This window comes from Adiantum capillus-veneris, chromosome 23 (assembly GCF_014529385.1).
Source record: "Adiantum capillus-veneris isolate H3 chromosome 23, ASM1452938v2, whole genome shotgun sequence".
Lineage (NCBI taxonomy): Eukaryota > Viridiplantae > Streptophyta > Polypodiopsida > Polypodiales > Pteridaceae > Adiantum > Adiantum capillus-veneris.
The window spans coordinates 145,099,876-145,127,293 of record NC_140953.1 but is presented as its reverse complement, the minus strand read 5'-3'; positions in this window follow the sequence as shown (position 1 = coordinate 145,127,293).

Genomic DNA, 27,418 nt, shown 5'->3' with positions numbered 1-27,418 from the left:
TATATTGTATCAAAGAAGGTAGAAATGAATCATTTTGGTTACCCAACATGACATTTTGGTACTCTGGATTAATACCAAAGATGGTTCTACAGTACCATATTTGGTACTTTCTATAGAGCCAGTTTTGGCACTACTACACAAGTGGCATTTTACCATCTGCATAAAGTTGGAATTTTCTAACCTTTTTTGTTTTGGTGCCATAGTTTGAGCTATACCAAAGATTCAAAAAGGCTCACCCTACAATGGGAGTGTCTCTCAGATTCTTTGATGCATTAAAGCCATACTTTGTTTGGAAGTTGAAAAAGCAGTATACTTGTTGTTGTGTATCCCATGTGTAGATGCTCTATTTCAAAGAGTCTTTTAATCAAATGCGGTAAAACAAATTTGGGCATCACGGGAAAGGTCTCCTTTGCACTTGCTCCATATGCTGTAGAAGTGATGATATAAGAGTTGTTTTGAAACCAAGCAGTATGTTAACACATCACTGGTATGTGGGAATCCATCATGTGCCAAACCCTCCTAGTGAGTACCATGCCAAGAAATGCTTGATGGGGGGCTTCTCCCAATGTGGTGAACGGAAGTTGACATTTTGTCCCAATGAGATAGGAGAGGATAGCAGGGAGGTGTCTTTGAAGGTTCTCATAGATGCTAGAACAAGACAGGTCAATGCAGGTGGGAGTGAGAAGAAGACAAAGGATTTGATTGTGCAACGAATGAAAAATTCGGCTTTTCTTAGCCTATTTTTATCCCTCCTCACAAGCTTCATCAAGCTCAACTTTGTCTTCCATTGGCAAGCCCAACAATTCAAGGATTGTTTGCTCAAGGTTCCAAGCATTGTTGTTGTATCAGTTATTAACTTTGCAAAGAATTAGTCAATGAGATTCAGTCAATTCATTGGTGGTCTACTCATGTCACAAGTATATAAGAAATGCAGCGGGTGGTGTTCAAAAGACGCTACACTTTTACATATCGAATGACAGGCAACATGATACATTGTTTGTACAACATTGTTTCATGCTTCATGACAAGTGGATGAAACAGCACGGACATTGTTTGCAACACCATTGGGTGTGGTCAGATGATGCTTCTTCGCAATTCAAAGCCCGTAGACCTTACTATTTTGTGGACAAATACTATCAAATGAGACAGGCTTGCACATGATGCATAAGTTCTCAACATTCGACGTGGAAAAGGAAAGCATTATGGGGCAAGGGTAGTCATCAAGAGAACCTTGACACATGAGGAAGTGTGCGACTGATTTGGTCAACTTTTTGAATGAAAATTTTCATCCAAGAGAATACTCTCACAAGTGTAATACACAGAGAGTCTTCTGGCTTACTTTTGGCACGGATTATGTGCAACGCAATCTCCAGTGGGATTGTGAGCGCATCGTGGGGTCCCGCCCGTTTCATTGTTGGGTATTCAAAAGACAACCCGTGCACCGTACACTTTCATTCTTTTGTGATCCATGTATGAGTGGCCTATGAAGAAGATGCAAAAATAGAATGCACATAGAAGAATGGAAATGTGTTTCCATCAAACCACTACCAAAATCTGGTAATACAAGAAGGGATGACGAAGTGGATGATGAGGAGGATGATTGGAGCCTCAAGCATAGTCTCTACCTTGAGGAGCCAAGAGATACAAAAGTTTATAGGACTTAGCCTCATCATAGCTACTTACACAATTACAATTCTAGATGTGGTACAACCTTAGAAACCACTTTCATACTAGCTAGTGTCTACAAATGCTTGTTTCCACTCATTAGAATTTCTTGTTTTTCTTGATAGAGAAAATCAATCCTTATTCACTGGTATGATTTCTTGAAATATGGTTGTCATAGGATTTCTTTTGAAAACTTGAACGTTTCTTGCTTTCCAAGTTTGCTTGAGAATGCAGAAGCAAACAATCTATGTGCATGCCAAAATGGCCTAACTTTTAATGATCTTTCTTCCTAGAAACATATCATTCTTAAAAAAGGGGATCCTCCAAGTCTTGTTCACCCATTTACAAAATTTTCCCACAAGCCCTCTTGCAATTGGGTAATGTAGAGGTGGTTGGGATCTTCAATTGCCACCTTGCTTCCTGAGCATATGTCTGTGTTGATTCCTCTGGTTTTTACATTGATCCCAATATGAATGGTCCTCCCATAGCACCTTCCAAAGGAAAAACTTTGTTAAGCTAGGAAATGGATGATCCTAGATGTTCCTTGTAGCTATCGTCCACTTTGATCCTTGCCACAATAGCCTCCATTGTTTTCTAAGAAGAGAGAACTAATCTACTTTGTAAACCAAGTTGATGTACATTCTTCTGCTTTAGGGGAATGCAAAATTCCTATTTATGGGAAAATGAAGGCTTTCCAATCTAGTCCTACCTCACATATAGGTGCGCTAATTGTGCTTGGCCTTCAACCATTGTGCTTACCTGAAGAGTTTCATTTTTATTGAGGTTGTATTAGGTAGTTAGTTGGTCAATCCAACTCAAGTTTTTTGTGTCCACAACTATGTTAGATGTGTTGGCCCTTTGTTGTTTTTTTTTTTCTATTTCTCTCCATAAGATACTCATTGCAACACCTTTTATCTTAGAGAGTCAAGGGTACCAGTGGGTGATAGAGTTTTTGAAGTATCTAGTTGCCTCTCCTCATTCAAGAGCTTTTACTGCTTTAGCACATTTATGCACCAACTCACCCATGTTGCCGCCTATCTTTATGCAAGCCCAACGTAGAATTGTCTCCTTGACCTAACAATCAGTGCGGAGGCCCAATGTGTCAATTTTGTGGTGTCAAATGCAAATAAGGACTAGGCCTTGGCCATTATGCCTTGGGATATGTTAAACAAGGTAAAGCTCTTCTCCCAAGGGGGGCCATGGAAAGAGATAGAAGCTCATGAAAAACTAGTGTCCAAACCGAATTTTCTCATTATAAGCCACCTAATGTGATAAATCAGGCCTTTGGTTATTTTCACATGATTTTTTGTCCAAGCTCATGAAAAACTAGTGTCCAAACCAAATTTCTTATTATAAGCCACCTAATGTGATAAATTAGCCCTTTAGTTATTTTCACATGATTTTTTGTCCATGAAGAGGACTAAAAAAAGTGGGACAAAATGAAGTGGCCATATACGAGCCTCTTAAGTGAAAGAGGACGTCCCCTCACAAATTTAAAACAAGGTAGGACCAATCAATATAAGAAATAATAAACTTTTAAAATTAAAAAATCAAAAGTGCTCAGTTGAGCTTGATTGCTAAAAATTCAGAAAGTTACAAATAGCCCTGGCATTCTCCACCAGCACATTTCTAGAACAACATTTGAGATTAGTGGCTCACACTTCCCTTGAAACAGTAGCGCATTCCTCGATTTTCAAATAGCTCTCGATATCGTGGCTCTTACTATGCATATGTGAATCAAAATATCCACATCATCAATGAACTTGGAGCCCATAGCAAGGTAACACCTAAAGAAGGGAGCTCCCAAATGTGTGTGCACCCTCCTGCAGATTGTGCCCATGAAATTATGATTTTTGTACATCCTTAGGGTGCAAAAGGGATTCATTCGTCTCATGTAAGAACCTTTGGCAAGACCCCTAGCTTTGGCTTTGTCTCCACTCAGGATGAGGCCAAACAAAGCTCTCCACAGAAAGACTTTGTCCCTTTCTTCACACTTGACCCTCTAGATGTTTTGAAGAACTTGACCCATTTGCTTGTAGCCCAATTTTTGGACCAATCCTATTGAGGTGATCAATCCACTCCTCCATAAAGCATAGCTTTTTGTAGATAGTCTTAGTCTTGGGCGAGCTAGACAATCTCTCTCTAGGCCATTTTCAAGCTTTCCAATCCAACGATGTGGAGGAGGGAGGAAGGGTTAGGATTGATAACTTTTCTAGTAGCCTCTCAACGAGGACTTCCTTCTGGAGCAAGAGGCTACAACAAATTTTCAAATGCACCAAGTTTTGCCAATCCCCGTTTTTATCATTTCACTGAGCATCCAGGTGTCAAGGCCCTTGTTCTTCAGACTCATGGCAATTTCCAACCAACAATTATCAAGGCTCAAATATTTTACAATTGGGCCCCATGGAGATTAGTGCCTAGCCGTCCCTTTCCAACATCTAATTTCCTCTTTCCACCTGAATGCCACGGTGGATTTACAACATTTTTTAATAAACTTTCTAGTAAAACCACCTACTTGAGCCTTCACTCCAGAGGGGGGAAGAAGTATGTTTTGTAGGCTGAGATTGGACCATAAACCACCTTTGGATTTTATATGGGGTTCCATTACCATTTCCAATACCTAGCCATCCCTTTCCAATATGTAATTTTCTCTTTCCACTTGAGTGCCACGTTGGCTTTACAACATTTTTCAATAAACTTTCGAATAAAACCACCTACATGAGCCTTCACTTCGGAGGGGGGAAGAAGTTTGTTTGGTAGGTTGAGACTGGACCATAAACCATCTTTGGATTTCATGCGGGCTTCTATTACCATTTCCCTTGCCATGACAACCCAACTCTCATCATAATTGGCGAGGGTGCAAAAAAAAATTAGCACATAAAGCTAGGTCGTGAGTAACAGAATCAAGTATGCCCTATCCACCCTGAGCTTTCGGTTTGATGATAGCCACCCATGGGAAAAAAAACATTTTAAGAAAATGGACCCATTCGATACTCTTAAGGGTGTTTCACGTCAAACTCCCTTTTCATTAAGGCTTGTTTTAGAAAGCCACCAATAGCAAGTCTCATGCAAAGTTAACCCGACATGTTGCTTTGGCCATAGAAAGTGTGGTCATTGATGCTTTTTTGTGTCCCCACTTCATAACACCAATCATAGAATAAATGCTCCTTATTGTATAAAATGTTGCTCCTTTGCATCAATGAGTCTCTCCATTAAATTATTGATAGTAGTATCAGCAAGGCAAGGAAGGAGGACCTATGAATCATTTGATGCACTCATGTGCATTGTTGGGGCATCATCCCTCCCTTCTCCCCCCCCCCCCCAAAAAAAAAAAAATCCATTGATCAAAATTCATGTTTTTTGCTTTGACATTGAGAATGCAATGGGCCTAGGAGTCTCTCTTGATTACTTGCATCTCATCATCTTTTTTGCAAGAAAGATAGGTTTCAATACACATCATCACATAAATAGTGGTTTATAACCACTGATACAACTAATAAAGCTTCGACCAAGAGTGAACTTTCTATGGCATCGGCTTTAACATTTGGAATGTAATTCAACACAGCATCTCTACTACATTTAATGACACAACATCGAAATTCAACGAAGGGCCTCACTAAGAATGTGTGCAAAAACACACACACACACACAGTCACATCAAGCATGGCAATGGCCTCAATCCCAAGTGACATCAAAGATCTACATTACAAGTCTTGAACTCAAGAACCAAAAAGCAAGAGTGAATTTCTTTAGATCTCTTTACTGTAAATTGGATGAAAATTGTACAATGCTCACAAGAAAGTGATAAATGTGTGAGAAAGAACCAGAAAGTAGTAGAGATGTTGTGTTGAATTGCATTTCAAACGTTAAAGCCGATGTCATAGCAACCTATGTGATGATGTGTATTGAAACCTATCTTTCTTTCAAAAAAGAGGATGAGATGTATATAATAAAGAGAGACTCCTAGGGCCAATTGCATTCTCAATGTCAAAGCCAAAAACATGAATTTTGATAAATGGATAGAGAGAGAGAGAGAGAGAGAGAAAGAAGGGAGGGACACTCTTAATCAATGATGCACATGAGTGCATCAAATAATTCATAGGTCCTTCTTCCTTGCCTTGCTAATACTACTATCAGTAATTTAATGGAGAGACTCACTAATGCAAAGGAGAAACATTTCATACAATAAGGAGCATTGATTCTCTTATGCAGTGGGGACACAAAAAAGCATCAATGAAGACACTTTCTATGGCCAAAGCAACATGTCGGGTAGTTAACTTTACATGAGACTTGCTATTTGTGGCTTTCTAAAACAAGCCTTAATGAAAAGGGAGTTTGACTAATGAAAAGGGAGTTTGACGAGAAGTATTGACTTGATTGTTTTCTTTGATATTTTAGTTTGTAAAACTCCTTTAGGAGAATGGGTCCATTTCCTTCAAATGCTTATTACTATAATAATAAAAAATTGTGAGCGGCTATCGCCAACCAAAAACTCAGGGTGGACTGGGCATACTTGACCCTATCACTCATGACCTAGCTTTATGTGCTAAATTTTTTGCACCCTCTCCAATTGAGGGTTGGTCTATCATGGCAAGGGAAATGTAGTTGAATCTCTACTACATCGACACAACATCTCTACTACATTCAACATCTCTACAACACAACATCAAAATTCAACATCTCTCTAGACCCTTGGTTGAATTTTGATTTCCATCCTTGTATCCACAATCTTAAAGCATTAAGAGTCACAACATAAAGCATCTTACATGTTTTATATGGTTCCATATGTCGTATTTCACTTTTGTGCATGATAATACTATATACAACAGATTGATTTTGTTCATTTTCCTTCTACACAAGCAACTTTTGCATCAGATGCAGTCATTGACCATGGTTGATAACAATGATGTTTTTCACATGCTGTTTACCAAGGATGGGAACAATTACCCACTTTGGGCATATGTGATGCAACATGTCCGCATTGCAAAGGGCATTTGGAACATTTTGTGTGGTTACGATGTAAGAATAGGTTTTAAGGATAGAGTTTTTGTGAATGATGAGGCAGGTTGTTCTAGTAGCTCTCGTGCTAGAGTTGTTTTGCCTACAATTGAGCAGACACATTGGGATGTTGAGGATGCACAAGATCATGTTTTGACTATTCTTTTTATTAAGTGTTCGCTCAACATGAACAACAAAACAAGCACGAGATACACTAGCTTCTTTGTATGTAGGTGAATATTTGACAAAAAATGCTTACCTATGTAATGTCATTAAATATCTAATACCTAACCAACCCAAATGATTTTCTCGTATTAACCTGATCATTTAATATGGGATAATAAACGAAAACAAGGGTTAAAATATAGACACGTGCTTACGGATCTATCTCAACATGGGGCCAATGATAAAGGGGCCCAAATGAGAGATGGTCTGTCAAAGAGCAAGGTTAACTGATGAAGCTTAAAAGACCTTAGGGTTAGCTTCATTAAAGACCTCCATGGTTAGTGTTAAAAGTCCTTTGACCTTAAGCAAACTAGGGCTGAGCTTGAGGTGGGAACCCGACCTAAACTTAAGCAAGCTAGGGTTGTGCTTGAGGTGGGAACTCGACCTAAACTTAAGCAAGCTAGGGTTGTGCTTGAGGTGGGAACTCCACCTGAGGTGCTTTTCATGCTTGATGATTAAGGTACTTGAGGTACTTGTCACATTTAATGAGGAAGTTGCTTCAGAAGCTTCCTATGAATGGGGGGGTAAGATGCTTGAGTCAAAAAGAGAACCTATACACTTAATGAGGAAGTTGCTTGAGAAACTTCCTATGCATAAAAATCTCAAAGTTAGGGGAATTTTAAAAAGAGCACATGGGACACATGTCAGACTCTCACTAAGCTTAACCACATGGTGTGCTTGAATGCTATTGGTTGGGCTAAAGAGGGGTCCAATGAGCTTCTACTTCCATCTAACAAATATCTAGATATTTTCAAGCTCTTTCTCTCTAAGGGGTACGGAGGACACTTGTCAAAAGACTACCCATGTACTTGACTGCATGCTGCGTGTGATTGGCTAGGGGGAGAGGGGTCCAATGAGCTTGCAACATGCAGAAAGGCCACCACTCACCCAAAGCAAGGAGGGGAGGTGCTAGGGGGATATACTCCACACACACACTCATTTGCAAAGGAATTCTCACTTGGTGAAAGTTGAGGAACACCACCTCCTTCTCCAAGCTTGTGAGAGTGAAAGCTCACACCAACACTCTTGGCTATGGAATGCAAATTCAACCAAGAGTCGTGCTTCAATGCTTAAGCTTGTCATCTTCTCCATCTTCATTACTATGCTATTATGTATGCTAGCAAGAAGAGTAATGATAAGTGAGGAACTATTTCTTTCTCCTATGGAATGTTTCTTCTTCCTCTTCCCTATCCTCATTCCCCGCTAGCTCTCTCCACCTTCAAAGGTGTTTGAGGCCTTGGGACTGACGCTTGGGATAGTTAATGCTTTCTACAACGTTTATGTTATGCTTGTGATGCATGAAGCTTTCCATCTTCATTGCATCACCTAGGTTACAAGGAACACAAAGATTGTATTGTACCAAGTCTCTCTTGATGGGAGAAACTATAATACAAATGCCTATTGGAGGGGGGACTAGCTCCATATGAATCCGGTCCTCAATTATTGTCATGTTCTCTAAACTCTCTCTCTCTTGCAAAAGTATTGTTCATGCCAAGTTAACTAAGTACCATGTTTATGTTGCTACCATCAATTAAGTTCAACCGCTATGCTCACAAAGAATCTCTCAAAAGTGCTTCACCTAATTTCCTAATTCCGCTACTCTCAAAGTTCATCGGCAACTTCCATTACATTGGTATCAGAGCATTTGGTTTCTCATTTATTGCTTAAGAAGAGAGGTCCTTAAGTAGCCTACTAATGGTTGTTTTTGTTAATTATATTAGGGTAAGTGGGTATGGGATCTATTATCAGTTTTGTTGAGCCCACTATGTGGGATATGGTGCACACCTCGGGAGCTTTGTTCTTAATAATGGAGTTCTTTTAGACTTGCCTACGGCTTTACCATTATTGAGCCATAAGAAGTTTGAATGGAGCTATCCCTCGACAACTTTGCTATGTTAGACTCACTCCATTACTCTCTATAATTAACCAATTCGAGCTGTGGGTGTAGATACTTAAGTGCCTATTTTCAAAGGCTAAGAGGAGTAGAAACTAAGGTTTTAAATTTCCAAAGCATACACTAAGTAAACACATAAGTTTGATTATCATGGCTGACAATAACCAAGAGATGAGAATGAACACTGATAACTTTGATTTTGCATATGAAGGTGCCAATGATGATGCCCCCATGTTTGTTAATTATCTTGTTACTAGGTTGCAACAAGCTATGGGCAACCCCACTTTGCAAGCCGAAGTTACTCAACAACTTCATGCTTATGGTATTTCCTTTCCTCTCCAAGAGGAGAGAGAGCTTATGAGGCCTCTTGAAGAGAGACCCAAAAGAAGACTCTCTCCCATACAAGACGAGGAATCCAAAGATCAAGAAAGAAACGAATCCCTAAATTCCTCCAAAGATGTGGCTCCACAAAGGAGGACTAAACGATCGCCAACTCCTCCCAAGACAAAACGGTTAACCCATAGTCCTTCTCCTCGTCACCCCAAAAGGGAAGAGAGGAAACCAAGGAAGAAAAGGGCAAGAAAGAGGTCACCCTCTTCTCCTTCTTCTTCACCTTCCTCCTCTACCGATGAGAGCTATGGCTATTCTCCTAGAGAATATAAGAGGGGAGGACATCGCAAATCTTACCCTGCATGGCAAAGGTCACAAAAGCTCAAGAAGTTCAAAGAGGGAGGAAAGAGTATCTCTTTTCTCACCTATGATGGCACCTTTGGTGCTACTGAAAAAGTATTGGCCTTCATCCAACAATTTGATGCGGCCTTTGGAGACGAGGGCTTCACGGAGTCCTCCAAGCTACGCCATGTAGCTATGCACTTCCAAAAATCGGCTCGTCAATGGTGGGCTAGCCTTCGAGGCAATGGCGAAGCCCCAAAGACATGGAAAACTCTATGAGTTTCCATCATGAAGCAATTCCTTGCAAGTGATGCAAAGGAAAAAGTGCTCACCGAATAGCGGAGTTTAAGGCTTCTCTCTCATGAGTCTATCCACAAATATGTGGACAAGTTTTGGGATTTACATCTCAAGGCCACTGTCTTTCAAAAGATAGGCTTTGCTGAGCAAAAACAACAATTCTGTGCGGGATTACTTGAAGAGATGGCCGAGCATGTCAACTCTCAACGGCCTAACCCTATCAGCGAAGTAATCCACCATACCATGGTTGCTTCACGCATCAATTTCCAACAAGGTGTTAGACGGAATGTCAAACCCATGGACAATAAAGACAAAAGTGATGCAAAGGGAAAAATTAATGCCCAAAATTTTTCCCACGGCCATTCCAACAACAACAACAACAATCGGTCCAAGGAGAAAGGAGTTTACAAAGGTAAAAATAAACTCTCTTCTGAAGAGCTTGAAAGTTTTTGCAAGGATCACAAATGTTTTAAGTGTGGGGAGCAAGGACATGGCTATCGTTCTTGCCCCAAAAGAAATGCTCGCAATGAGACTCCTAGAGCTTCCACTATCGAAGCTCCAAAAGAGGATACTCATTGCAAAGGATCACCTCTCTCCTATGCTTGGGGAAAGGTAAGGGAGCATGATGATTTCATCTTGTTTGACCCTGATTCTACTCTCAACTTCATATCAATGGAGTTGGCCACCAAGTTGGGCATTCAAGCTTTTGAGATGCGAGATGTTGTAACTACCGATGCCGCTTTCAAGGGACAACAAGCCTCCGTTACTCCCTTGATTGGGAAGTTGAGGCTTCATGTCCAAAGCTATGTCGACAAAGAAGACTTCTTCATCTCTCCAACATGAGGATGCTATCCTAGGGATACCATGGTTCAACCGCATGGATGCCAACATGAAGTTCCCTGAAAGGAGAATCTACTTCACCTACAGGGGAAAGAATATGTATATAGATGCTAATGAGTCTGGTCATACTATACCACTTGTAAATCCTCTCACCCTTGATAAATCAATGAAAAGCTCAGTTTCTGCATACATGATTTTTGTCAAAGAATCCCTAAAAGGTCCTAATGTTTCATCAAAGGTGAATGGTAGGAATCAAGAAGAGTTAGACTTGTCTAACTTTCTAAAAGGATTCCAAGATGTGTTCATTTATGATATCCCTATGGACTTACCTCCAAAACGAGGGGATGATGACCATCGAATTGAGCTCCTATCAGGAAGCTCACCGCCTAACAAACTTCCCTCTCGAGTTTCGCAGCTCAACAAGAGGAGATCATGAGGCAAGTACAAGAATTGGTAGACAAAGGAATGGTGAGGCGTAGCCCCTCTCCCTTTTGCTCTCCAGTCCTTTTAGTGCAAAAGAAAGATGGTACATACCGCATGTGTGTGGACTATCGTGCACTAAACCATATCACTATCAAAAACCGATTTCTGGTACCTCGGGTAGAAGATCTGGTTTATAAGCTACAAGGCTCTACCTACTTCAGTAGGATTGACCTTAAAAGTGGCTACCATCAAATAAGGATAGTGAATGAAGATATCCTAAAGACCGTGTTTCGTATAACGTTTGGCCTTTATGAATACCTAGTCATACCTTTTGGCTTGACTAATGCACCAGCTACATTCAATCGATCAATGGAGAAAAAATTTAGACCCTACCGCAAATTCACTGGAGTGTTCTTTGATGATATCATTATCTACTCCAATTTCTTGGAGGAACACAAGCAACATCTCCAAGTGATTTTTCAAGCATTAAGGGAGAATAAGCTTTTTATCAATCAAAAGAAAAGCAAATTTTTCCTTCAAGAGATTCAATACTTAGGTCATATTATCTCTCAAGATGGTATCCGTATGGATCCATCAAAGTTGGAGGTAATAAAAGCATGGCCTAATCTAAGAAATCTACATGAGCTAAGAAGCTTTATTGGTATGTGTGCATACTCTAGACGCTTCATAGCAAAATTCTCTCAAATAGCAGGACCATTACATTGACTTAACAAAGAAAAAAATTAAGTATTCATGGACTGCTAAGGAGAAAAGTGCTTTTGACAAGCTCAAAGAGAAGCTTATCTCCCAACCAGTCCTTATGCTTCCGGATCTCTCAAAGCCATTTGAGGTCCAATGTGATGCTTGTGGTGATTGCCTTGGAGCAGTCTTGCTTCAAGAAGGGCATGCCATAGCATATGAGAGCCGAAGGCTCAACACGGATGAACGTGTCTTAGGCATTTATGAGAAAGAGTTGTTAGTTGTTCTACATGTCCCAGACACATGGAAGCACTATCTATTGGGGACTCTGTTCATCTTACGAACAGATCATCAAAGTCTCAAGTACTTCATGACGCAAACAAAGCTTTTCGACAAACAAATGAGGTGGGCAAATTTTCTTTCACAATTTAATTTCCACATTGCTCACATTGTTGGTAAGCACAATCAAGTGGCTGATGCACTTTCACGACGACCAAGAATTAATGTTGTGTCAATAGCAACTCACAATGATCTATCTTCTATGATAGATGAGTATGCTACTGACCCTGACTTTAAAGACATAATGTCAGCCCTTGCTTTGGGGAAGAAAGAGGAACCATTCACCTTGCAGGATGGTTATCTTATCCATGGCAATAGGCTATGTGTTACCCACTCCCTTCGTGAGAAAGTCATGTATGAATCCCATGCTCCTCCCTATGCGGGGCATAGAGGCATTCAACCTACTCTTCAAGGAGTAGAGACGTACTTTTATTGGCCTACCATGAAAGTGGACATACAAGAGTATGTTTCAAAATGTGTAGTATGTCAAAAGACCAAGTATGATAGAGGGAAGCAACCTGGATTACTCCAGCCATTGCCAATTCCTAATTCACCATGGGAGAGTATATCCATGGATTTTATCTTCCGATTACCAAAATCTATCCATGGGAATACGGGAATATGGACAATAGTCGACAGGTTTAGCAAGCAAGCACACTTTATTTCTATTAAGAAGACTATTAAGGCACACCAAATGGCAACTCTCTTCATATCACAGATTTTCAAGCACCATGGATTGCCAACATCCATCATGTCAGATAGAGATCATAGAATGACCAGTAATTTCTGAAAGGTCTCTTCAAAAATCTAGGTAAAAGATTGAATTTCTCTTCGGCCTATCACCCACAAACGGATGGCCAAAGTGAGATAGCCAATCTTACGATTCTTGATCTACTAAAGACCTATGTTACAGAAGTAGATCAATGCTCACAATGGGAAAAGTACTTACCCCTTGTAGAGTATGCATATAATAATACTATCCATACTTCTACGAGAAAAGCACCTTTTGAAATCATAGAGGAAAGACCTAAAAGTCCCTTGCTACTTAAAGTACATGGGAAGATCTTCGTTGCCAATGAGTAGAGCCGTGACCTGCAAACATCTTTTCAAAAGATTAAGGAGGTTATATCCATCTCCCAACTAAGGCAAAAAGCTATTGCTGACAAGCACAGAAGGTCCTTAACATTCAAAGAAAATGATTGGGTCTTACTTAAGTTTCCTAAGGCTCGATTGAGGCAAACGACGGGCAAAAATCCTACGGGCCATCAAAAGTATTCTGTTAAACTAGCAAAAAGATACTATGTTCCTTTTCAAATTTTGAAGCCAATCAATGAGGTGGCTTATCAACTCAAGTTACCTAACCATTGCTCATACACAATGCTTTTCATGTGAGCCTACTCAAGCCCTACAAAGGAGAGCCTCCAAATGAACCAATTATTGAAGACCCTCCCGAAATCGAAGATCAAGAAGAGGTACTACAACCCGAAGCTATCCTTCGGCATGAAGACAAGGTACTACGACATGTTAAGATTATCCGAAGATATCTTATTAAGTTCAAAAATTATCCTTTTGAAGATGCTAGATGGATGCAAGGAATCCAGCTTAAGGATAGTATGAACCTTGTCAACGCTATGCTACAATGAGTAACCAAATTTACATGTTTCTTTTAAATGATCAATGTTTTTGTCTTATAAGACTAATTCTCTCTTTATTGTGCACAAATTCTCTTTATTAGAGTAACCAAATGTACATGTTTCTTTTAAATGATCAATGTTTTTGTCTTATAAGACTAATTCTCTCTTTATTGTGCACAAATTTAAGTAGTGCATACTAAGAATCATGTTTGGGATGACGACGTCTCTCAAACACCATGTAGAATTTGTCACTCTACTTGGGAGGATGAAATGGACTAAAGAGCAGACATGCTTGCGGCAGCTATGTCTCCCAAGCAGCAAATGGATTAGTCATCCATCTTGGAATGATGTCGTAGGGTAAAAAGGGATCCTCTACCCGCTAAGACAAATTGACTAATGACTATGACTTTATCTCTTTTACCTCATAGTCGAGGAGGACTATGATTTCAAGAGAGGGGTAATGTCATTAAATATCTAATATCTAACCAACCCAAATAATTTTCTCATATTAAACTAATCATTTAATATGGGATAATAAACGAGAACAAGGGTTAGAATATAGACACGTGCTTACGGATCTATCTCAACATGGGGCCAATGGTAAAGGGGTCCAAATAAGAGATGGCCTGTCAAAGATCAAGGTTAACTAATGAAGCTTAAAAGACTTTAGGGTTACCTTCATCAAAGACCTCCAATGGTTAGTGTTAAAAGTCCTTTAACCTTAAGCAAACTAGGGCTGTGAGCTTGAGGTGGGAACCCGACCTAAACTTAAGCAAGCTAGGGCTTCCCTTGAGGTGGGAACTCGACCTAAACTTAAGCAAGCTAGGGTTGTGCTTGAGGTGGGAACTCCACCTAAGGTGCTTATCATGCTTGATGACTAAGGTACTTGAGGTACTTGTCACATTTAATGAGGAAGTTACTTGAGAAGCTTCCTATGCATGGGGGGTAAGATGCTTCAGTCAAAAAGAGAACCTACACACTTAATGAGGAAGTTGCTTAAGAAACTTCCTATGCATAAAAATCTCAAAGTTAGGGGATTCTAAAAGAGCACATGGGACACATGTCAGACGCTCACTAAGCTTAACCACATGGTGTGCTTGAATGCTATTGGTTGGGGGCTAAAGAGGGTTCCAATGAGCTTCTACTTCCATCTAACAAATATCTAGATATTTTCAAGCTCTCTCTCTCTAAGGGGTAAGGAGGACACTTGTCAAAAGACTACCCATGTACTTGACTGCATGCTGCATGTGATTGGCTAGGGGGAGAGGAGTCCAATGAGCTTGCAACATGCAGAAAGGCCACCACTCACCCAAAGCAAGGAGGGGAGGTGCTAGGGGGATATACTCCACACACACACTCATTTGCAAAGGCATTCTCACTTGGTGAAAGTTGAGGAACACCACCTCCTTCTCCAAGCTTGTGAGAGTGAAAGCCTACACCAACACTCTTGGCTATGGAATGCAAATCCAACCAAGAGTCATGCTTCAATGCTTCAACACTCCTAATTTTCATTAAAGAGATAATAGTTCTTTTGTGTAAATAGTTCTTGATGCTTTGCTAGATTTTTATCAGACTTTTTCCTCCACCTTTAAGCTTGAGAAGGACAAAGATTTTTGTGAATCTTTGGGCTTACTCCCCTCTATGGATTGGTCACATAGGGTCTAGCACTTCCCTAGACATGAGTGCTAGCTCACGTTCACCACATCACTCCCAAGGGGGCTTTGTCTGGTGCCATATTGTGGTAGTGATGTTGGTGGACGTGAATGCACTTAGGACTATCAATCACTTTTTTCCCTTGTTAGGAGGTTTTTTCCCTTGGATTGTATATCATTCTCGGGCAAGCCTTATTTGTGTATTAGTACACTAAGTAATAATACTTCATGTGTTGTATGCTCTTGAGCTTCTCCTTCATCTTTTGCATCTTCGTGTGCATTCTTGCAGGCAAATTTCAGATAACTCCTTCAACAATTTTTTAACATAACCCTTTGAAAAATGAGAATGACATCATGAGATAGAACTTTCAAACCCATAAAATAATGCAACAAACCAACGTATGCGAACACAAAAGTGGACATGAGTTAAACTTTTCACTCAACCAACAAGTTCCTCCTCTAGAGTTGAGACAGTGATACCATCCACATAAAAGATAACTATACAAATATCACCATCTTTAAGAAGCACATAAAGGTTAGCATCGGCATAGGATTATCATTGCGCACATATATAAGCCCATGCACTTAGGTAGTGAACTTACAAGTTACACAACAGTCTTGATGGCAACATAAAGATAGAGATCAATACAACTACACATGATTAAAACGTCCAAATTTAGGTTGAGCTTCACCTATGGGATATTTTAAGCATGTGTTTACAGTGTATACTCAAAACTTTGCCAAAGTGTCCAGTTTTGGCCCAAAAGACCAGTATCGTGATACTATACTTTTGTTGTAGATTTTGCCCAAACTTATCAAAACAATAGTCCATAACTTAGTGAACCCAATGCTACCCCTTATGGTCAAGCTGAAATTAGTTTCAAGCAATTCACTTGTTTTCGGTTTGTTTGCATCTTTTGACTGGTTTTCTCTATTTGTTACAGTCTTAAGGTCCAAATTGACCAAATTTTGGTATACAAATGTACATAGCATGTATAACGAGTGTGCAAAGTCAAAGTCAAATTTAAGTCCCAATGTGTAATATTGCAATACTGAACAATAGTAGCAAATTATGCAATTCAAGATTTTGGTGGTTCCAGTTCATTTACACAGGGATTTTGCAGCTCTATTTGACCTCAAATTTGAAAAGAAAATTAACACAACAAATTTTGAAGCTAATTATTAAGATGTATCCATGAAAAGCACTTTGAGTGTTTTGATGAATAAGACGATAATTAGAGGTGGTTCACACCTCTAATCAGTGATTATTTACACTACTCCTATTGCAAAAATTGAAGATATCAGAAGATTTATAAAACATCAAATCAACACAATTCTTAACACCGAGCCAGTGAATATCCCTTTCCCTCACCCCAAGATCCTAATGGATTATCCCACCGATCAAAATCCTAATCTTTAGGTATTTGTCAATACCCTAATATACCCAAATCCCTAAACATAGATAACCAAACCAATGGTCACTTATGTGTTAGAAAAAAAAGGATCACTCTAGAAATAATAAGAATAAGTTTTAAGAGATAAAAACTATAAGTGACTGTTTTTGCTAACTTAGGTGCTACATCTCCGGCAACAACAGCAAATGTTAAACTGGTTTCCACTGATCTAATTGCAGATATAGTAAGAACCTCACATTAATGTCAATACAAGGGATGTAGTATACTCGGGTAGGGCATGGAGGCAGCAAGAACTTGTCAAGTCCTTGGAAAACAATATCGATGTAGGCTGCAATCAAATTTCCACTCTCAAATGATCCCAAAATTATCAAAGGCTAAACTATGACCGCGAATCAATCTCTACTATTTTGTTGACCAAATGATACCCAAATGCAACCAAAATTCTAAGAGGGATAATCAAGTCTTGGATGACCAATCTTATGGTCTTAGATTCATTAGACAACAATCGGTTGCAAAAAGGATACTAGACCTTGGACTTAATTCCCAATAGGTCAGACTTAGCATTTAAGGTACCGTATAGCTAAGGAATGCTAATCTCTACCTAACGTGGCTAATGATTCATCAAATGAATGCTTTAATTGCAAGATAAGACAACAAACAACTCATAGGGAGTCATAAACCAAATTTAGAAACAACGTGAGAGACTTACATCAATGTGAAGAGCCTTCCCCTAGAAACACATGGCAACACTCAAAATCACAATGCGGGAGAAATCAAAAGAGAAAGCCTAGAAATACAGACATCTCATTGTCAGGTGCTTCAACAAAACTTTATCTCATTACAATGTAAGAGGCCAGGTTACAAAAATGACCTATATACTTGGCCAAAGCTTGGGATTTGGTCATAGGACGATTCGGCTAAGCAACTTGGCAATATAAGTGCCAACAAATGTGATAGGTACAAATCGGAAGCTTATAGACATGACTAATCAAGTAAAGCTCATATGTACACACATAAAAATACAAAATTACAAGTTGAGATGTCAAATTAAGTGGTCGATATTATATAGAAATGGGAAATTTTGTGAAAATAAGACACATGATCCTTAATCAACTACTCTTGTTAGCCTGACAGATAGCAAAAATCAAGCAATCTCTAATTTATTATAAGCACACCCTAATGTAGGTTGTGATACCATTGTTAGTACAAGAAGTTGTAGAGGGTGTACACGGGGGGATTCAATAGTCTGTTCTGTACGGCACCACATGAGTGTACAATAGGGGGGTTTTGGCACATACGCATAAGCGTGTACAATAGGGGTAGCCCCACAAAACTTGTATACATGAACCATATGATTAAGGGTCTAATAACAATCATGCAAATGAAGAGTCTAATTAAGCTCTAATATATTGTAAGCACATATGCATAAGCATGTACAATAGGGTTGCCCCATAAAACTTGCATACACTTACCATATGTTTAAGGGTCTAATAAAAATTAGGCAAATCAAGAGTCTAATTAAGCTCTAATCAATTGTGAGCACACCCTAACCTAATCTATTGGGTTAGGAGTCTAATAACAATCAAGCAAATCAAGATTCTATTAATCTCTAATCTACTTTAAGCACACCCTAACCTAATCTATTGTAAGCACACCATAAGTGTGTACAATAGGGGTAGCCCCACAAAACTTGCATACAAGTACCATATATTTAAGGGTCTAATAACAATAGGCAAATCAAGAGTCTAATTAAGATCTAATCTACTGTAAGCACACCCTAACCTAGGTTGTGATACCATCGTTAGTGCAAGAGGCTATAGAAGGTTACATGGGGGACTCAATAGTCGATTTCGTACAGCACCACGTGAGTGTACAATAGGGGGTTTTGGCACATTTGCATAAGTGTGTACGATAGGTGTAGCCCCACAAACTTGCATACATGTACCATATGTTTAAGGGAGGGGGGATGGGTGTGGAGGAGGGATGGAGGAATGGAGGATACTTTAGGGTGGTACACAACTTGTGCTATCCCTTTTGAGTCTATCGTTGATTATTATGCTCTCTCTCTCTCTCTCTCTCTCTCTCTCTCTCTCTCTCTCTCTCTCTCTCTCTCTCTCTCTCTCTCTCTCTCACACACACACACACACACACACACACACACATGGCAGGCCCTTGAGAAGAAGAGAAGAAGAATAATAATAAGAAGTAGAAGCAATGGACATGAGATTAGAGAGGGAAGAGGGATCAGTTCGATGCAAATGGTTGGTAGCCATAGCATACTGCCCACTCAAAATTCATGGGCCATGGCTATGAAGAAGACGACTAGAAGAGCTGGGAGGATAAGGAATTGAGAGGTGAAGTAAACCCTAAAAAATGAAGACTACAACGGGGTGCAAGTCCATCCAAGCCTTTTGAGAAAGGCTCACCCCTCGTCTGAAGTTGCGGCCGAAGGCCTAGATCAAATTTTGTCTTGCACACTTTGAAGGCTACTTGGGGGTCTGAGGTCTTCAAATTCTGTGAAGGGGACTTGACTCCCAAGTAGCAAGTTTAAACCATCAAGTATATAAAGTAAGACTATATATCATATTGTATGTATCATTTTCTTTAGTGAAGGGTGGAATTTTGGGCGCAAATCTGAACCATTGAAAAAAGCTTGTCGATATATGTCACTCGACAAGCTAATGATAATTTTGAATTATTTTTTATATGGCCTTATGAGAGGGTGTTGACATTTGTGTACCTCTCTCTTTAAAGAGGGGAATTGACTTTTGTGTCACATTATTTTTTATGCCTTTGGAATATATTATAATGTAAATAGTTCATTGTTACACATTAAAAAAAAAAACTAATATTGTATTGTGACACTACATGTTTAAAAATAATAGTGTCACTTTCTATTTTTCTCAAAGAAGCTTTTTATTAGGATCTGGTGGACTCTCAAGGGAGCTAATGAGGAAGTGCAAAAGAGCAGCTGAGGTTTTGGAATGGGGGGGAAGCAACCAGATACTTTAAGAACTCCATATTGCCTTGGTCCCCTTGGCTCTCTAAAATATTGGGGCAGCCGTAAAGCCCCTATTGGATAGAAATGGCCAGGAATGTGAATAATAGGGGGCTCGTTCGACTAGAGAAATTTTGGGATGGGAACAGGAAGTGCTGGAAAATTGCTGACTCTTTAGCCATCCAATTTCAACTGAATGGCTTTGAGATCTTACTAGTCTACAGGGTGATGAAAGAGCTTGATAAGGTGGTGATGCCAATTTGTGAATCCAAATTTGGATGGGACGCTTGGAGATGGCCCAGGAGTAGCCTCTTTTGGAAACCACATTCTAAAGGCATTTACCATGCATTAATGCACGAGGCTAATTGGTGTAGCCCCCTCAACAAATTATGGAAGAGGCACTAGACCAAAAAACGATGGGAGGGAGTCATGGAGAACATCTAGAAGCCAAGGTGGCCTCAGTATATGAAGATATTTCTATGGAAAGTGATGTGGGGTGCTCTGTCAAACGGGCGTAAAGATATAAGAAAGAGGAATCGGGTCCGATCGTTGCTCGGGGTGCTAGTGAAGACCTAGCCCACCTTTTCATGGGATGCCAGGCAATCAGTGGCATGGCTAGGAAAATATGCAAGTGGATTCAAAGGACATGGAAAATTAAGTTCTTGAAGACTAATCTGTTCTTTGGTAGTAACAGGTTGGGAAGTCCTACTCTTCTTGTCTGCACTCAAATAATCAGGTACTACTTCTTTCACCATATTTGGCAAGCAAGGAGCCGCCACGTGTTTGAGGGGGATTTGGCTATGGCAAGCTTTTGCAAAATCATACAAGAGAGCAGAGTGACGATCCACAGGATCGGAGGCAAACAAGCCTCAGCGGACTAGTCTGGAACAATACAGGTCACGATTACATCTTGTAATAAGTAAAGCCTAGGAGTAGTTGTGGTTTCTCTGTAAAGCAGAAAACTTGTAATCCTTTGACCCTCAAGGCTCGAGGTTGGTGTATATTTCTGATGTTCTTGATACTATCCACTCACAATTGTGAGTTTTGCACAAAAAAAAAAGGAGTTTCTTGTCAATAGCCTTATGTAGGCCATAGTGAATTTTCACCTTGTTTTGATATTTTTGAAATCCACGTCAAGTACAAGCTCAAAAAATATATTCTGTTATCACGAATAAGGTTCCTCTGTTTTTTGCTTTCTAATTTCTGTCTTCAATTTTTTTGAAGGACCCGAGTAGGTCTCTCCAATTTTGAAAGTGGGGTTTATTAAGGAGAATCTCGGCAGATCCTCCTATGCCTTGGAGCAGAAAAAGGGAGGAGACGGCACGTGGGTGGAGAGAGAGACATAGAGAGAGAAAGCTCCTGTTGCGCATCTATCAAGTGCAGATTTTTTCGGCGGCATTGGGACAGACGTACAAGTTGAGATGCACCTATAGGATAGAGTGGAGGGACAAAGGTGACGCATGACAAAGAGGCAGGAAGCGGAAGTGAGAGGGGGGATGTGACGTCTGAGTGCAGGTGCAGAGGAGGCCATGGCGAATGCATGCATGTGTCCTCGCTAGAGATTAAGGAAGTAACCATTGTGAGGGCCATGTCGTTCAATTCTCGCACTGTCTCTCTCTTTTGTTCATCGTGTCATGTTCCTTGGTGTTGGAGGCGCCATGCAGGCAGCAACAGAGGAGGCTGTACATTTAGGTTTGTCTCACAAAACTAGTACCCGTGGCCTGGTGTTGAAATTATCTAAAGCATAAATCTGTTTCATGCTTATGAACATACTCCAGAGTGTGCGCACAACACTGTCTTCCATGCTTATGAACACACTCCGCCATGGCTTCCTTCTCTACTCGTGTTGCAGGCACTGCTGAGTTACAGAAATAAGAGTGTTTGAAGAGGAGTTAAATTGAGAGAGAGAGTCCATGGCGGAGGACCTGCGATGGAAACCTGCATCGCATAAGGGGCTGAACAGAAACAGGCGCGAGCAACTCCGCAGATCGGAGCTGTGTTGCTTTGTTTTTTTTTCGCAAGACCTGGACTGCGTAAGTGGACGTTAGGGGCATCTGTCTAGATTCGGCTTAATAAGGGACGTAGACCCAATATGAACATATAAATATATTTTTAGCCATTATATTTATTTAATGTTCTGTCCAGGAAAGCTTGAAATCCAGGTCATTACAAGCCACAGTCTATTATCTAAACTATAATGTTTTTTCTTTTGCTTTCTTCAAGGAAAGGGTTACTATGTATGTACGTACAACGAATCTCGCTCACTGACTCGTGTGCTTTGCTTTCAAGTTTGTGGTTGACTTTAAGGCCTCAACTTTCAAGCCTCAAGGGGTAGCCTTGGCACTAAGTGACACCTATATTTAATGCAGGGAGGGGTAATGGGATTGATGGTCAGAGCTGGGAGCAATATCTCGAGGGGCACTAAACCTGGCCAGTGGGAAAAACGAGGCGCAACGAGGAGATTTAAACCCATGACCTGGCCGTTCGAGTTTAGGGTCACATAGGCTGACCACGTCACCCGTGCATGCATTGTGTAACCACAACCGTTTTCACAACATTATATTGTAAGTTAACATGCATTGCCCAAGCAGTCCAAGTTTAGTGTTTGTCCAGGTTTAGTTTTTGATTTGATATTTATGGATGCGATCTTCTCGGCTTTTGCACGTGAACTTCTCCGCCTTTGATCGCATTGCCTCTCACTCTTAAATGTAGGTGTTACTTAGTGCAGGAAGGGGTAGTGCCACTTTCCATTCCATAATTATATATGTACTTCTATTAGTGGATTCAAGAAGCAACGTTGAGGAGGTCATGTAGCACCCTACTCGTTTTCACCTTTCCCCTACCTAGGCCAAGCCCCCAAGCAGTTTAATTTTTGGCTTGCCCAAAGGGCTAAAGCCATAGTGATGTGTTCCTTTTTTGTCAGCGAAAAAGCGAGAATATTTTTTAAAATACTTATTTTTGGCATGTCCAAAGGACAGAGGCCATTTGATAAAAACCAGGGAAAGGGTCACGACGGCTTTCAAAAACAATAAGAAAGTGATAAAATTGTTAGGTTGAATTAAACTGGTATTAGTGTTTGGGAAAGGATTGCCTCAGCTTAGTCTTGAGCCGATTGAAAACGAGACTAGCTAACTGCAAACCATGGTAAACGAAAGAAAAACCGATGAAATATGTGAGAAAGTCATCCAAAAATTTTGCAAACCTCAAAATTTCTGCTAGTATTTCTGATTTTCTTCTTTGTGAGGAAGAAACTCGATTAGCAGCCGCTTAATAAAAGAGACTTTCTCGTACGTTAACACTGACTGAAATCAAGCTATAAAATGCAAAAAATGTAAAGCCATGTGAAGTTGTGAAATGAAAGGTAAAATAAAAAGAACTAATTAATATATATGTGTGTTTATAGAATTCATTAGAACTAGTATGTAACCCGCACGTTGCTGCGGCTACATGTGCGTCAATTGAAGCAACCATTGTTCTCCATCCCTTCAAAGAGAGGGCAAATTCCCATGATTCTCAAGTGAGATTTTATAGCTCTTTAATACACTTGTGCATCAACCACCACTATAACTACTTCTAAATGACAATGCATGAAAACACACAAGGTCTAAGTGCCCTCCACATTCACATCAACCAAGCACAAATTTATCTTTTGGATCAACACTATATCTACCTTTTCGATCGTAAGACCGAACAACTAATGAAGTGTGATTACTCTCTACATTCTTGTGGATTGACCAAGGACAAATCTCCTTCTAGTTGTTCATGCCAAGCTCCAACATACTCCTCCTAATCATGGCAAGTTTGTCCCCCCCCCCCCCTCCCTCCCTCCCTCCCTTCTATGTGTGTGCGTGTGTGTGTTGAGTTCAAGAATTATCACGTCAATTTGAGGTCTCTTGGGAATGAATTAAGTAATGGGCTCCCTTCGCATGATGTCTTGTCATAACATCCTATGTTTCTCTCTAAGGAGGTGACAAATTTGCGATTAGGCTAGAGAGGTCCCCCTCACACAATTGATATGGGACCCTGGTGAGTGGTAGTGGCCCTCTAAACAGACTAATAGAGAGCTCGTATCCTTCTTTGGATATAGTGTTTGCATTGAACGACGAATTCTTTAGATGCATTAGCATCCCCTCTCACCATCCTTACCAATCAAGGCATTGGTCATGATCGCAACTCTCCTGTAGTTTTGGTCTTGCATTTGGGGCATCATAGTCAACTAAGTTATCAACCGCTATTTGTTGGCACTTAAGATGCATGTACCAACTATGACCCAACATGCCAACATTACACCACATAGTAGTAGAAGAAACTTTCCATTGGTATGCACAACTGATTTAGTGAGTAGTGTGTTGTTTGCTTCTCAAAGGCAGTATTCCAACTTGCTCTCTATATGTGGGTAAATTTCAAAATTTACAGGTTGGATTGCACTCAATCTAGCTAGCATGTACACTTGCATCTACGTCGCATGGATGTTGAGGTCTCTTGCAATTGACCATAAGCATGCTAGTAATATAAGGCGCATATTGTTTTTTTGTGTACATTTGGGCACCATTGGCACCTTAAAATGTGAGGGCAATGAAAGCAGAAAAGTTCACTCAATTTTTTCTCTTTACAAGAGTTCTGGGCATCATGATAAAACAAAGGGCGTGCTGCAAAATACATACACACATGCATGTTCTTCTTTGAAAGAGCAGACTGTATTCAACCATTCACATGCTTGCCCTTACCCATATTTTATACCATAGAAGCCATTTGGCTTAGCTCCCAATCCCTTAAATGTGAGAGAGAGCATTGAGGCACTACATGGAGGAGAGTCTCTTTTTGTACGCTTTTAAGCCGAGAGAGAGAGAGAGAGAGAGAGAGAGAGAGAGAGAGAGAGAGATTTCTTCCTACTGACGTGGTTTGAGACCTGTTAATCTTAAGACTGACTAATCTCAACTCTTAGCGATTAAGTTTAGGCAAACCTTATCCAATCCAAACATTGTTGGCAACAAGTCGTCATGTTGCATAGCATGCTAGAGAGAGAGAGAGAGAGAGAGAGAGAGAGAGAGAGAGAGAGAGGTGAGCTTTTTTTTTAAATCTCTCTCTCTCTCTCTCTCTCTCTCTCTCTCTCTCTCTCTCTCTGGTTGCATGTCTAGTTTGTATTAAAACGAAGCATGTGAGAGGCACAGTCTTTCACGTGGTTGACTTTTGTTTCCCTCTTGGTTAGCAAGAACCTTCTCAAGATCTGTCTCATCACTCAGTCAAATCAAGCATTTATCTTCAAAAAGCCACCGATTTTCTTGACTTGCAAACAAAGCTAGAAGGCTATTTAGCCGTTCCAAAGTGACCAGGCTCTAAATATAAGCAAAATGACATGGAGGCAGTCCTACAATGGAGCCACATGCATGGAAGTAGCCCTACAATAAGAGACTGGAGTCATCATTTCTAGGGGGAGGCAAAGGGTCCACATTAGGTATGCAACACCAAGGAGGATCCAAATGAGCAAAGGATTGCTAACTCCAAGACCAAGGCCAATACCCTCGACTGGCAATGATCATCCTCCAATGCAAGCACATCAATGTTCTGGAAAAATCTTATTTTCAAACATACAAAATTGCTTTCCTTTAATTTTCCAAGAGGAAATTTAGAAAATTAGGTTTATTTTGCAATTTTTAAGACTGTTTTTATCTATTTTGGGGCGGAATATCTCCTTTCCACTTGAAATTGAAAACAACATGATATTAAGCTGAGACACATTTTTCCCAAACACTAAATGGAAGACCCGTTTTGCATGATCGTTGTCGTGAGCACTGTAGCAGCAGTCAGGAGTTCGAGATGTGAAAAGTTGGGAAAGCTAAAAAGCTTGGATGATCACGTTGGAGCTCTCAACATTATAGCATCCTTTGAATGGCCAAAAAAGACGAAGAAAGTGTGGAGACGGATGTGGGACTCTCTCTCTCTCTCTCTCTCTCTCTCTCTCTCTCTCTCTCTCTCTCTCTCTCTCTCTCTCTCTAGTAGACGATTGAGGTTGTATAAGGGTGTGGGGCTTGTGGTGGATCAGGTATTGGCAGCCAGGGGTGTTGATAGAGTAAACTACATGAGGCATGTTGTGGCAACATTTGAGAAGTTGTACATGAAGTAAGCGGTGGGTTGTGTTCATGATCGAGTTTGGGCTGGGGAGGGGGGGGGGGGGGGGGGGGGGGGGGGGGGGGGGGGGGGGGGGGGGGGGGGGGGGGGGGGGGGGAGCATTCGTTGTCAAGCATCAAGGCCAATCAATGGCACTCTCTCTCTATCTCTCTCTTTCAAATAGAAATAGGTATATGGCACTGCTCAGCAGGACTAAATGGGATTGACCCTCTCTCTCTCTCTCTCTCTCTCTCTCTCTCTCTCTCTCTCTCTCTCTCTCTCTCTCTCTCTCTCTCACGCACACACACACACACATACACACACAGCTACAACAAATAACAAAGTCGTCTATCTCTCTCTCTCACACACACACATGAAGACCTGCGAGACACACGGCGGTGCCGTAGAAATTGAAACCTACTCTCTCTCTCTCTCTCTCTCTCTCTCTCTCTCTCTCTTAGACCTGCGATATGCCACATCTCTCTCTCTCTCTCTCTCTCTCTCTCTCTCTCTCACACACACACACACACACACAAACACATGCACGTTCGAAGCAAACCAACTTATCGACGTGTGGTATAGCTCGCTGCTCGTTATTTTTCGAAGCTGCGAAGTAGAGTCATCCTTTACAAAAACAAAAGTAATCACCTTTACAAAATTGAAGGCTGGATTGAAACTCTATGGCCTTGTTAAAAAGTTTAAATAATATAAATATATATATGGTACTAAGTAATGTGACTTTTTGACAAAACTTAGAAGTCAAAACTGACTCTTTTCATTTTCTACTGTCACTAGTCCCTGCACTTGCTACTTACCCTTCACTTTTACATTTCAAACCAAATGATTTATGACTTACCTTTCACTTTTACATTCAAACCAAATGTTTCTTAAGTTCTTGAAAAGAACCATAGAGTGACACATGGGTGCCCTCTCCTTTCCACTTGAAATTGAAAACAACATGATATTAAGCTGAGACACATTTTTTCCAAACACTAAATGGAAGACCCGCCTTGCATGATCATTGTCGTGAGCACTGTAGCAGCAGTCAGGAGTTCGAGATGTGAAAAGTTGGGAAAGCTAAAAAGCTTGGATGATCACGTTGGAGCTCTCAACATTGTAGCATCCTTTGAATGGCCAAAAAAGACGAAGAAAGTGCGGAGACGGATGTGGGACTCTCTCTCTCTCTCTCTCTCTCTCTCTCTCATGATGTGGAAGGTCGAAGCTAGGCAAAAACGGAGCTCATCAAGATCAAGGGTGGCGGACAGGCAGCGGTAGAGGAGTCGATGGCTCAGCAAGCGCTTGTGGCGAGTGGGACATGTATTGGATCCACAAACTTGGCATCCTGGCCAGCAGAGGATTGAGGTTGTATAAGGGTGTGGGGCTTGTGGCGGATCAGGTATTGGCAGCCAGGGGTGTTGATAGAGTAGACTACATGAAGCATGTTGTGGCAACATTTGAGAAGTTGTACATGAAGTAAACGGTGGGTTGTGTTCATGATCGAGTTTGGGGTGGGGAGGGGGGGGAGCATTCGCTTTCAAGCGTCAAGGCCAATCAATGGC